Consider the following 11,288-nt stretch of genomic DNA (forward strand, 5'->3'; position numbering starts at 1 on the left):
GCAGAAGGTGATAAAATGCTACTTTTCGAGATTGTGGCTGTGGGTTCCTGCAGAATCCACCCCCGCTTTGGGACGCTGACCTGCACTGAGAGCCCCGCACTCACTCCGCTGCTGCTCCCGCTCCTTCTGACTCAGGCTCCCTCGCAACGTGCCAGGCAGGAAGAGGCCAGCATATGGCCACACGCTCCCAGGCTCCCTGCAGGAAGAACACCTGTAACAGTCACCCTGATTCCTCCCCACTGCTATGCAAGTACAGGTGCACAGACCTGACCTCGAGTCCAGCTGTCCGCAGAGGAGGCCGGGCTCAGGACTGTCTCATCCCACGCCGAGGGTGTGTATACTGGCCTCTGAACTGCTCAGGCCTTCCGAAGCTCCCTGAGGGGTTCCGCCCCACCGGATTCCGTGAGATAAACCACATGAATGGGGCACACGCCTTGCGCTGAATTTGGCGCCGAGTAGATCCTATGGAAAGCATGCGCGGAGCACAGCCCACGGATACGCCGGAGGGCTGGTGGCGCTGGGGAGCACGTGTCCAGGCCGTGTTGGAGCTCCACGTAAAAGAGGAAACGCTCATCTTGCATCCGTCATCCAGTCGGAAGGCAAACTGGTCGTTTCCCCAGACAGCACTTCTCTTCCACACACAGCGGCCATAAAAGCAGAGGCTCCGAAACTTGCAGAGGCCGTGAAGCCCTCGGCCGCAGCATGGGGCTCTGAGAACGCACGCGTGAGTAAAGCCCAAAGTCGCCGCTGAGGCAGAGCCGAGTCTGGGAGGACGCAGGTCTGCAGATTTGGAGAGGAGGGACACGCAGACCACTCCACCTGACATAATTGCATGGGAGCCGGGGTCCCCCCTGCCCCAGAGCGACGCCCTCCTTTCCTCCCCAGCCGTAGGGACACACACTGCAGCACGAAACCCAGGCCATTTATTGGTCAACCAAACAACGACCTCGCCCAGAGCCTCACAGGCCCGCAGACACTGTCCCCTGAGGACGGAGAGGACCGGCATCCGTGTCCGGGGATGCAGACGCACGGTGCCCTGAGCAACCAAGTTCACGTTCAGTCACCCCACAACATGCTTCTGGGCAGAGAGAACCACTTGTCTGGGTTCCATATTCAGTGACATACGTGGGGGATGCTTTCCATGCAGAAAGTCTGACAATGAATGCTGGATTTCTCTACTTAGAGCCAGCTACAAAGGCCCCAAAGCCTGCTTGCACCGAGGTTTTGTCCTCGATTTAAAAACATGCTTTTCCCCGAGGGCCTCTGAGCAGGGGCTGTAAAGAATTGCAACAAGGCCCTTGAAGTCAGACAGAATTAATGTGACTCCCTCCTCCGGCTGGATCTGGATGGGACACTTGAAACTCTGACCACATCCTCTTTGTTCTTCCCCAGGACTGCATGTCACGGAGAAGAGCTTGGTGAAGCTTGAGAATGATTTGCAACAGAACTAGAGTCGAGGGTCTGGGGTTCTGTGTGTGTGTGTTGCAAGGGGGGGGGCTTCCTTTCAGCTGCAAGCACACCTTTCCAATCGAGCGCCCAAATANACCCCACCCCACCCCACCATAGTCTAAATAATCAGCATACTCCAAACACAGCCAACCATTCAATAAAGGAGAAGTTTGGGGGCTACAGTTCCTCTGAGGATTTCATTTCTTTAAAGGATTAGGAACAAAGGAGGATTTATTTTTGGCCACTTTCATTTTTCTGCAGTAAAGGAAGGGGTCCAGGCAGAAGGAACACACTGCCCTGGTTATTTGAATGGGAATATTTAAGATAAAGAACTGTGACCTGAAACTATGGAAAGGCTGGAAGGGGACCCGAAGGGGTCTAGAAGGGGGCAGAAGCAGGAGCAGGACAACATCGTAGCAGAGGGAGAATGGACACAAGGGAACACGGAGCAGGACGGGGGCCACCCCCATCCCAAGCCTGGGATCCCAACCCGGCAAGGACACCAGCTTGGCGGGGAAACGCAGCCCGCTCCTGCAGAAGAACTTGCTGGAAGGACAGCATTCCTCCAGCCAGCAAAGGGGAAACGCTCACAGGGTCCAGCTCCAGTGTTTCCTGGCAGAGCAAAGAAGGACAGACGTGGGACTGATAGACGATGAGTGAGTAACTGAAGCAAGAGCTCTCATTTGCTGGATCTTCAGTTTCTCCGGCAAAAGAAAAACGGGAGGGGTTTCTGCTGTTTGTGGCATTGTGTTTGGCAATGCCATCAGGTCATCACGGTGTCTCTCAGGTAAGGCCGGTCCCTGTGGAGCGGGGCCTGGGACTGGAGGCCTCACAGAAAGTGCGTCCTTGGCTTTAGTTAATGTCCGTTTTGCCCTACTGCGGGGGACAAGAGCTGACAGTTCTCACGTCACTGATTCTGCAAGGACATAGGGACCGCAGGGTCATGAAGAGCAGGCAGGGTTGCCCTCTCTCTCCCCCTTCCAGGGAGAGGGAGATGAATGCGGGCGGGCCTCATGCAGCACCAGGCTGGGCCTGCCTCTGCTGCGGGGTGCGGTTCGTTTGGGCCCAGGCGCGCCTCCGTTCAGACTCTGGTGGGACAGGGTTGGTGGCCCTGCCCGGCCGCTGTGCCCTTTCCTCCCCATTGCTGATGCACTGGGGTGTGCTTTGTTTGCTTTGGTCTCCTGCCTGAGGTCCCAGCGCAGAAGGTGATAAAATGCTACTTTTCGAGATTGTGGCTGTGGGTTCNGACTCTGGTGGGACAGGGTTGGTGGCCCTGCCAGCCGCTGTGCCCTTTCCTCCCCATTGCTGATGCACTGGGGTGTGCTTTGTTTGCTTTGGTCTCCTGCCTGAGGTCCCAGGGCAGAAGGTGATAAAATGCTACTTTTCGAGATTGTGGCTGTGGGTTCCTGCAGAATCCACCCCCGCTTTGGGACGCTGACCTGCACTGAGAGCCCCGCACTCACTCCGCTGCTGCTCCTGCTCCTTCTGACTCAGGCTCCCTCGCAACGTGCCAGGCAGGAAGAGGCCAGCATATGGCCACAAGCTCCCAGGCTCCCTGCAGGAAGAACACCTGTAACAGTCACCCTGATTCCTCCCCACTGCTATGCAAGTACAGGTGCACAGACCTGACCTCGAGTCCAGCTGTCCGCAGAGGAGGCCGGGCTCAGGACTGTCTCATCCCACGCCGAGGGTGTGTATACTGGCCTCTGAACTGCTCAGGCCTTCCGAAGCTCCCTGAGGGGTTCCGCCCCACCGGATTCCGTGAGATAAACCACATGAATGGGGCGCACGCCTTGCGCTTAATTTGGCGCCGAGTAGATCCTATGGAAAGCACGCGCGGAGCACAGCCCACGGATACGCCGGAGGGCTGGTGGCGCTGGGGAGCACGCGTCCAGGCCGTGTTGGAGCTCCACGTAAAAGAGGAAACGCTCATCTTGCATCCGTCATCCAGTCGGAAGGCAAACTGGTCGTTTCCCCAGACAGCACTTCTCNCTCAGGCCTTCCGAAGCTCCCTGAGGGGTTCCGCCCCACCGGATTCCGTGAGATAAACCACATGAATGGGGCACACGCCTTGCGCTGAATTTGGCGCCGAGTAGATCCTATGGAAAGCATGCGCGGAGCACAGCCCACGGATACGCCGGAGGGCTGGTGGCGCTGGGGAGCACGCGTCCAGGCCGTGTTGGAGCTCCACGTAAAAGAGGAAACGCTCATCTTGCATCCGTCATCCAGTCGGAAGGCAAACTGGTCGTTTCCCCAGACAGCACTTCTCTTCCACACACAGCGGCCATAAAAGCAGAGGCTCCGAAACTTGCAGAGGCCGTGAAGCCCTCGGCCGCAGCATGGGGCTCTGAGAACGCACGCGTGAGTAAAGCCCAAAGTCGCCGCTGAGGCAGAGCCGAGTCTGGGAGGACGCAGGTCTGCAGATTTGGAGAGGAGGGACACGCAGACCACTCCACCTGACATAATTGCATGGGAGCCGGGGTCCCCCCTGCCCCAGAGCGACGCCCTCCTTTCCTCCCCAGCCGTAGGGACACACACTGCAGCACGAAACCCAGGCCATTTATTGGTCAACCAAACAACGACCTCGCCCAGAGCCTCACAGGCCCGCAGACACTGTCCCCTGAGGACGGAGAGGACCGGCATCCGTGTCCGGGGATGCAGACGCACGGTGCCCTGAGCAACCAAGTTCACGTTCAGTCACCCCACAACATGCTTCTGGGCAGAGAGAACCACTTGTCTGGGTTCCATATTCAGTGACATACGTGGGGGATGCTTTCCATGCAGAAAGTCTGACAATGAATGCTGGATTTCTCTACTTAGAGCCAGCTACAAAGGCCCCAAAGCCTGCTTGCACCGAGGTTTTGTCCTCGATTTAAAAACATGCTTTTCCCCGAGGGCCTCTGAGCAGGGGCTGTAAAGAATTGCAACAAGGCCCTTGAAGTCAGACAGAATTAATGTGACTCCCTCCTCCGGCTGGATCTGGATGGGACACTTGAAACTCTGACCACATCCTCTTTGTTCCCCCAGGACTGCATGTCACGGAGAAGAGCTTGGTGAAGCTTGAGAATGATTTGCAACAGAACTAGAGTCGAGGGTCTGGGGTTCTGTGTGTGTGTGTTGCAAGGGGGGGGGCTTCCTTTCAGCTGCAAGCACACCTTTCCAATCGAGCGCCCAAATACACGTCTTCAGGGCTGAAACAGTGCCTGGAAACTAGACTGGGAGGTGGCCGGATGGAGAGGGCTCCCATTAAAGCCACTGGAAGGAGACAGAGTTTGGCCCAGAGGAACCCGTGCTTTAGTGTCGGCAGTGCCGGGCGGCGGGAGGACGTAAGAAAGAGAAGGCAGAAGGAGAGACAAACCTGTGGAAGTCACTGCAGGTTCCCGAGCACTGACTACGTCCCTGTGCAACCACGCTGGGTCACAGACATGCGATTCAGGACAAAGGGAAAGAACACTCAGAGGCCACTGGAAGGCTGTTTCACCCCAGGAATGATGGCCCATTATCCTCCCAGGGGCCGGCTTGAAGACAGGCCCAATCCTCCATCTTCTGGGTAAAGAAACCGAGGCACAGAAGTGATAAATTACTTGTAGGCTTTCAAAAATAATAATAATAAATAAATCTATGACTGCTCCTACATCATAGGACTATCATGCCGGGAAACCTCTGATTCTACCTGGGTTCCAATTAGCCGTGTGGACTGTCTTAGTCTGCTGGGGCTGCTATAACAAAACATCACAGTCTGAGGGGCGTGACCAATACACATTCACTCCTGCCAGTTCTGGGGGCTGGAAGGCCAGGATCAGGCCACAGGCAGATTCTCCATCGGGTCAGGGCCCGCTTCCTGGCTCATAGATGGCTGCCTGCATGCTTGTCTGCACAGGACAAGGGGCCGGGCTCTCTGGTCTCTTTGTAAGGGCACTAATCCCATCATGAGGGCTCCCTGCTTATGACCCAATCACCTCCCAAAGGCCCCACCTCCTATTACCATCACTAGGGATAATGAAGTCAGCATATGAATTTGGTGGGAGGACACAAGCATTGGGTCCATAACATGGACCCAGCAAGCAACATGACCTGTGGACGGCCTGATACTACACAGGAGGGACTCTCATTGCTCTTCAGTGGGGAGGCACAGAAGTTCATGTTCCTGCAATATCTTTTTCTGTATTAAGCTGAGACAAGCCAATTTTTTGCACACTCAGAAACCGCATTTCTTCCCAAATAAAAACTTCTTCTCTTATTCCTAAATGAGGAAACATATTTTTTTTAATGCCTCCAGTTTGTCCAACACGGCACCAAATGCTTGATATTTGACCCTTACAACACTCTTAAGAGGTTGGCATCCCACTTGGTGGATGAGGACGTGGAGGCTCAGAGAGGTTAAGCCATCTGCCCAAAGTCACAACGCTAACCATGATCTGGTTGACTCCAAAGCCCACTATGCCTCTTCCAACATGCTCACAAGTTTGTTTGCCACCCATGAGTGGGCTGTCATGCCTCCTTCTACGGTGGCAGGAGCAGAGGGTGTGAATGAAGAAATCGCACTCTACCGGCTCTTCTCTGGCCGAGGCTGGTCTCAGTGACAGGGCCAGAGACCAGGTGCTGCTCCCTCCTGCGAAAAGGGGGGGCAGGAAGCTGTTTCTAGCAAGGGCCATGATGGGGCGGCTCCAGCCCCTTCTGCTGCCACACATCAAGGTGGCTCAGGTGCAATTCCAAGGGGTCATAGGATGCAGTGGAGGGATGGTGGCTGTGGCAACAGCAGCCATTGTATTCTGGGTGTCACAGGTTCTTTACAAATGCCTGGGCTCATGCTCTGTTGGTAACAGAGATGGGACACCTGAGTTGACCCCTGTGTGCCTTCCTGAGCGTACACCTGGTCAACCTGATGGGTCTAACAAGTCACTGGCATTGAGCTGACCTTCTCCATCGTAAGCACCTGCAGAGCACAGCTGTGTGGCTGAATCCGATTCCCCAGCACCTGGTGTTCCCAGCATGGAACCTGGGGATGTGGTGGAGCCAGCTTAGAGAAACCCTTTCACCCATCCATCCATTCTTCGAACACTGAGGGGCGCCTTAGACAACACGCTGTTGGATGTGATAGAAATGTCATGGGCTTGTGTGAAAGACTTGTTTTCAAATCTTGGCTCTTGACAATCTTGACAAGCCATGTGCCCTTGAGAAAATTGCATGACTTTTCTGTAGTCTCATCAGCCAACCTGCTTCATACGCCTGTAAAGCAATGAGGTGGAATTGTACCTGGACAGGAGGTGACATGATTGGGCTCTAAATGACAGCGTGATGTGTTCATGGGCAAGAATCCTCATGCACTCCCCCTGGCAGGGACCCCTGCCTCTCCCACATCAGACAGGGACCTGCTGTGGCTTCAGTGCTCAGCCAAAAATTTCAGACCTGTGACCTCTGGGTAAGACAAGAAGACTAAAGAATATCTGACCAATGAATCACCCCACCCCACGAAAGAGGAAGAGAGAGAGAAAGAGAGAGAGAGAAGAAAAAATAAAAAGAAGAGGGTTGGAGGGGAAGGGGAGCAAGTGGGAGCAGGTTTTCAAAGAAAGACCCCTCATCTCTTGGTATGGAAGTTCCAGATAAGTTTGGGGACATTCGAGGAAAGTTCCCTTGTCGTTTGGAAACCACTCATGTAGGACTCTGAGGGTCGTGTCAGTGAAAACTTGACTGGCCTTGAAAACCCGATCACAGAAGCATGACTGTCTTTGAGGGTGGCCTTACATAATGGCTTAAAAGACAGAACCACCCTGTCCTCTGCAGGGCTTCTATGACAGCTGAGGGTGATTTTTTTTTCCTAAAGGAATGAGCCCACAAAGTCTTACAGAGAATTTTATTGGGAGAAACATGAACAGCTTGGGCTGAAAGGCACAGAGTACACATTGAAATGATGCCTTTGGACCCCAGACCTGGTACAGGTGGGAAGCAGGCTGAGAAAAGGAAGCCCCAGGAAAAGGAAGGATGACCCAGAGGGAGAAACAGAGGCCAGTGGAGTGAGTGTGAAAGCCGTGGCCTTTACCCCGGGAGCTGTCCACCCGTACCCACCTGCCTTTCAAAAGTGCTCTGAGCCTGTGACTTGGGTGCCTCCCCACCTGCCACTCTGGCCGAACAGGAGGGTCCGCAGAATTATCCTCCACTTGTCCCATTGTTGTCTGTTGTTGAGTGTGGAAGGGGCAGATAGTTTGTGTCTCTAGTTTACAAATTTCATATCAAAGAGAAGTGGATTTGAGGGCTCAAGGAGCCTCATCAGTATGGACCTGGTTTGGATAAACCGATGCTTCACGAGATGAGGCTTGGGGGGCCTTGGGAGGGGCTGAGCACATCTTGCATGTGGCAAGGCCATGAATGGCTGTGGGACAGAGGGCCTCCAAGATGGCCCCTGACAATCTCTCCCTCTGGTATGCTCAGGCCTGTGCTGTCTGTCTCTTGCAGAATGGACTGACCCATGGAACCAACAGCACACTGCAGAACTGAAGCAGGCAACTTCCAAGGCAGCTCTAACACTGCGGTTTCCCCTTATTCTCTCTCGGAGCCCTGGCTCTGGGAGAAGCCAGCGGTCACGTCATGAGGGCCCTGGAGCAGGCCTCTGCCAGGCTCACCTGGTGAGAAACGGAAGCTTCTGCCCACAGAGAGCGTGCACTGGCTGACCGTGCACGGGAGCCATCCTGGCGGCCTCCTTCAGATGGCTGCAGGGCCCTGGCTGGTTCTGACTGCACCCTCGTGAGAGAACCCAAGGCCCACGATTCCACTAAAATGCTCTTCAATTCCTGTCCCACAGGCACTATGCAAAAATAATAATACGTTTAGTATTGTTTCAGCCGCTACGATGTGGGGTAATTTGTTACCCAGCAACAGGTAACTATTACAGGATGGAAATGAACACGTCGAAGATTTCATTCCATTTGTTAATTAATGATGAACATAGGAATACGGTTCCCAGAGCGTTTGAGGAACTTGATATCTATGGGCCATCTGATGAAGAGCCGCCAGAATCCGAGCACTAGGTTAATAAAAATATACGAAACCGGTTCCCGTCCTAGGGAGTGATGAACGGCCACCTTTGGGTTATCTTTTCTACCAAAAAGAATTCAGTTTCCTCTCTGTCAGTCAAAATCTGAAGCTCACACAGAACTTCTGAGACCCTGAATCGACGGAACGCAGGGAGTGGAGTCATTTTTCATGGTTAGAGGCTGCGCTGGGGCTGGTGGTGCGTTTCACAGTATTGCCACCTTCATCCGCGGCTTGTCAGGAACACCCCCATGCTCCCCGCCAGTCATGACGATCGACCACGTCTCTAGACATTGCAAATGTCCCCCGAGGGACCCAGGGTTGAGAACCACTGCCTCACATCATTAAGGAATCCTTGGGCAGACCTATCAAATGATGCTCATTTTGACACTTACATGACATGCCATCCACTTTTTGGCCTCGTTTCCAAGTTTTAAATCTGTTCTCGTAACAAGCGTCCATGAGCCAGGAACAGAGAAAGAAAGCTCCCTCTCAATTCACTGCTTCCAAGGAAAGGGGGTTCCGGTCCCTTGCTGCTGCCCCAGCTAAAACTGAACACGCAATATGGTCTCCTTCACCTCCGCCCAGAGGGGACAGGAATGAATGGGTAAGGAGGGCAAATACAGTCGGAGTAGGACATGAGGTCAGAGAGCTTCCAGGGGTAAGCCAGACAGCACGAGAGAGAGACTTGTCTCATAGCAGCTGGGGCAGGAAGATCAGTTGTTAGCCCATAGAAAGGTAAGGAGAGGAACAGGATGCCCGAAGAGACCCCCAGGCCCTAACTAAGGTTTTTGGGGTTTTCTTAGCTATCTTTTCAAAATCATTTTAAACATGCAAGCAATACTTACCTAATAAAAAAGGAGAAATTTGAATTCACTTTTGGGGGCAGATTGATTCTTTGTTTTGAAAGGAACCATTAAATAAATTCCTTAAATGAATTCCCCTTTAAACTGATGAGAGGGATAGAAGCAGAAAAATGTTCACCCTTAGCCCAGGAGGCTGACCTACAGCCGGTCTAGCTCCGAGAAGGATCAAATACGTGCTGCTTGCTACAGTCTTAAAGGGTCTCACGACGGCCTATAAATCTCACCCACGACGGCCTATAAATCTCACCCATTGTTAATGTCGAGCGCAACGATAAGCAGCAGAGAAATCTTGCAAAAGTAGTTTTACGAGTTGAAATTCGAAGACGACGTTTATGATCTAATACTCCCTACGTGTCCCCTCCCCCTCAAGCACCAAGCATACAACTGCCAGCTTCACACAGCAGAAGCAGAGCCCTGTCTGCCCACAGGCCCCGTCCCCGTGCTACTTAAATAAACTAAGTGGCACCATACGACGTCTCAAGAATTCTCTCGTGACCGTCGCATTCGACAATCCCGCAACAAAACCATTACCTCGATGAGTAAATATGAAACAAACACTCACCATGCTTGCTGAGTCTGTTGGCCTGTACGTGGCTGTTTGAGGCTGAGATGCTCCATTGTGCACAGAGCAAATGGCAGCATCAGAATCGCACCTGGAAAAAGAAAATGAATTGGTCGGCAATCGGTTTGCAGCAACTGTACCTGTGGCATGTGGGGTGATGAGTCTGCAGCAGGCCAGACTAGGTTGGAGAATTCCCCCACCAGGGAAGGAAGAAAGGCCAGGGCAAGGAACCCGGGTGGGGCTTGTCATCACAACCTTTGGGGATGCAGTCGCACTAAGCTTAGTATTAAGCGAGGACTCATGTTAGACAGTCATGTTCTGATGGACCAGTTTCGTCAGGGACCAGAAGGCAAGGGAGCACTCCAGAGGCCAAAGGGGTATCCCTCAAACCTAGGGGCCATTTCTGTTGCCAGTCATCCTGGGAACAGGCTGGTCTTGGGATGGGGAACAAGGATCAGGGAGGTCAGCCTCTGAGGCGAGAGACCACCATTCTTTCTGGGCCTCCCAGCAGCTGGGCTGGACCCTGAATCAGGGATGTACACAAAGCCCTCCCGGGGAGGGAAGGTGGCCCCTCCTTCCCATGAAGGCCATCTGGAGGGCAGATGGGGGAGCCCTGGAAAGCACTCCAGGACAGACCCACCTTGAGACTCTAAGGGTAGCCACATCCAGTAGGCTTATCACCTACCTATGCTGTATCTCCTTCTCCCTCTTCCTCCCTAGCTCATCAACCCAGTCTGGTTTCTGTTGTGGGGGTGGAATTTAAGGGAAAAGCCTGTTCTGTGCCTAAATTGCAGTGCCAAGTGCCACAGCTGGCGTGCTCCTAAGGACAGCAGCCCGGGGGAAAGGAACAGTGGCCTGGCCTAATGCCAGAGCGTGTATGCAACACCATAAGCCCCACAACGGACCTGAGAGATCTCAGGAAGACTGAGAACCTGAGCATGGAAGGGACCCAACTTTAACAATTCCCGAGTCCAACATGCAGCTGGGGAACTCATGGAAAGATGAAGTGTGGTTGAGGTGTGGTCACAGACTGGACATGCAGGCTATTGGTGAATGACGAGTAGACAGGCAGGCAGAGGCACAGGTGGAGAGGATGGGTGGATGGGTGGATGGACTGTTGGACGGATGGGTGGCTGGGCAGGTAGACAGATACAGGTAAAGGGTGGACGGTGAGAGTTCAGAGCATGTCACCCCAGAGGAGGCCACCTTGGCATATTGATTATTTTGAGTTACAAGACTTAAAAAACAGCTGGTGTGGCTGAGTCAGTTAAGCAGCTGACTCTTGACCTCAGCTCAGGTCTTGATCTTAGGGTTGTGAGTTCAAGCCCTGCACTGGGCTCTATGCTGGGCATAGAGCCTACAAGAAGGAAGGAAGGAAGGAA

The 11,288-nt window shown here is 53.5% G+C and overlaps 1 long non-coding RNA gene across 2 annotated transcripts in view; it reads right to left on the reverse strand.

Moving 5' to 3' along the window:
- LOC117796350 overlaps positions 1–11,288 on the reverse strand; it is a 52,077-nt gene that overhangs the window by 27,717 nt on the left and 13,072 nt on the right. For both annotated transcript variants that reach the window (XR_004620767.1, XR_004620766.1), the window contains one exon: positions 9,907–9,997. This is a non-coding gene — a long non-coding RNA (uncharacterized LOC117796350). The remainder of the gene's footprint in view (positions 1–9,906; positions 9,998–11,288) is intronic.

Source organism: Ailuropoda melanoleuca, chromosome 15 (genome assembly GCF_002007445.2).
Source record: "Ailuropoda melanoleuca isolate Jingjing chromosome 15, ASM200744v2, whole genome shotgun sequence".
In the NCBI taxonomy this organism is placed as follows: Eukaryota; Metazoa; Chordata; class Mammalia; order Carnivora; family Ursidae; genus Ailuropoda; species Ailuropoda melanoleuca.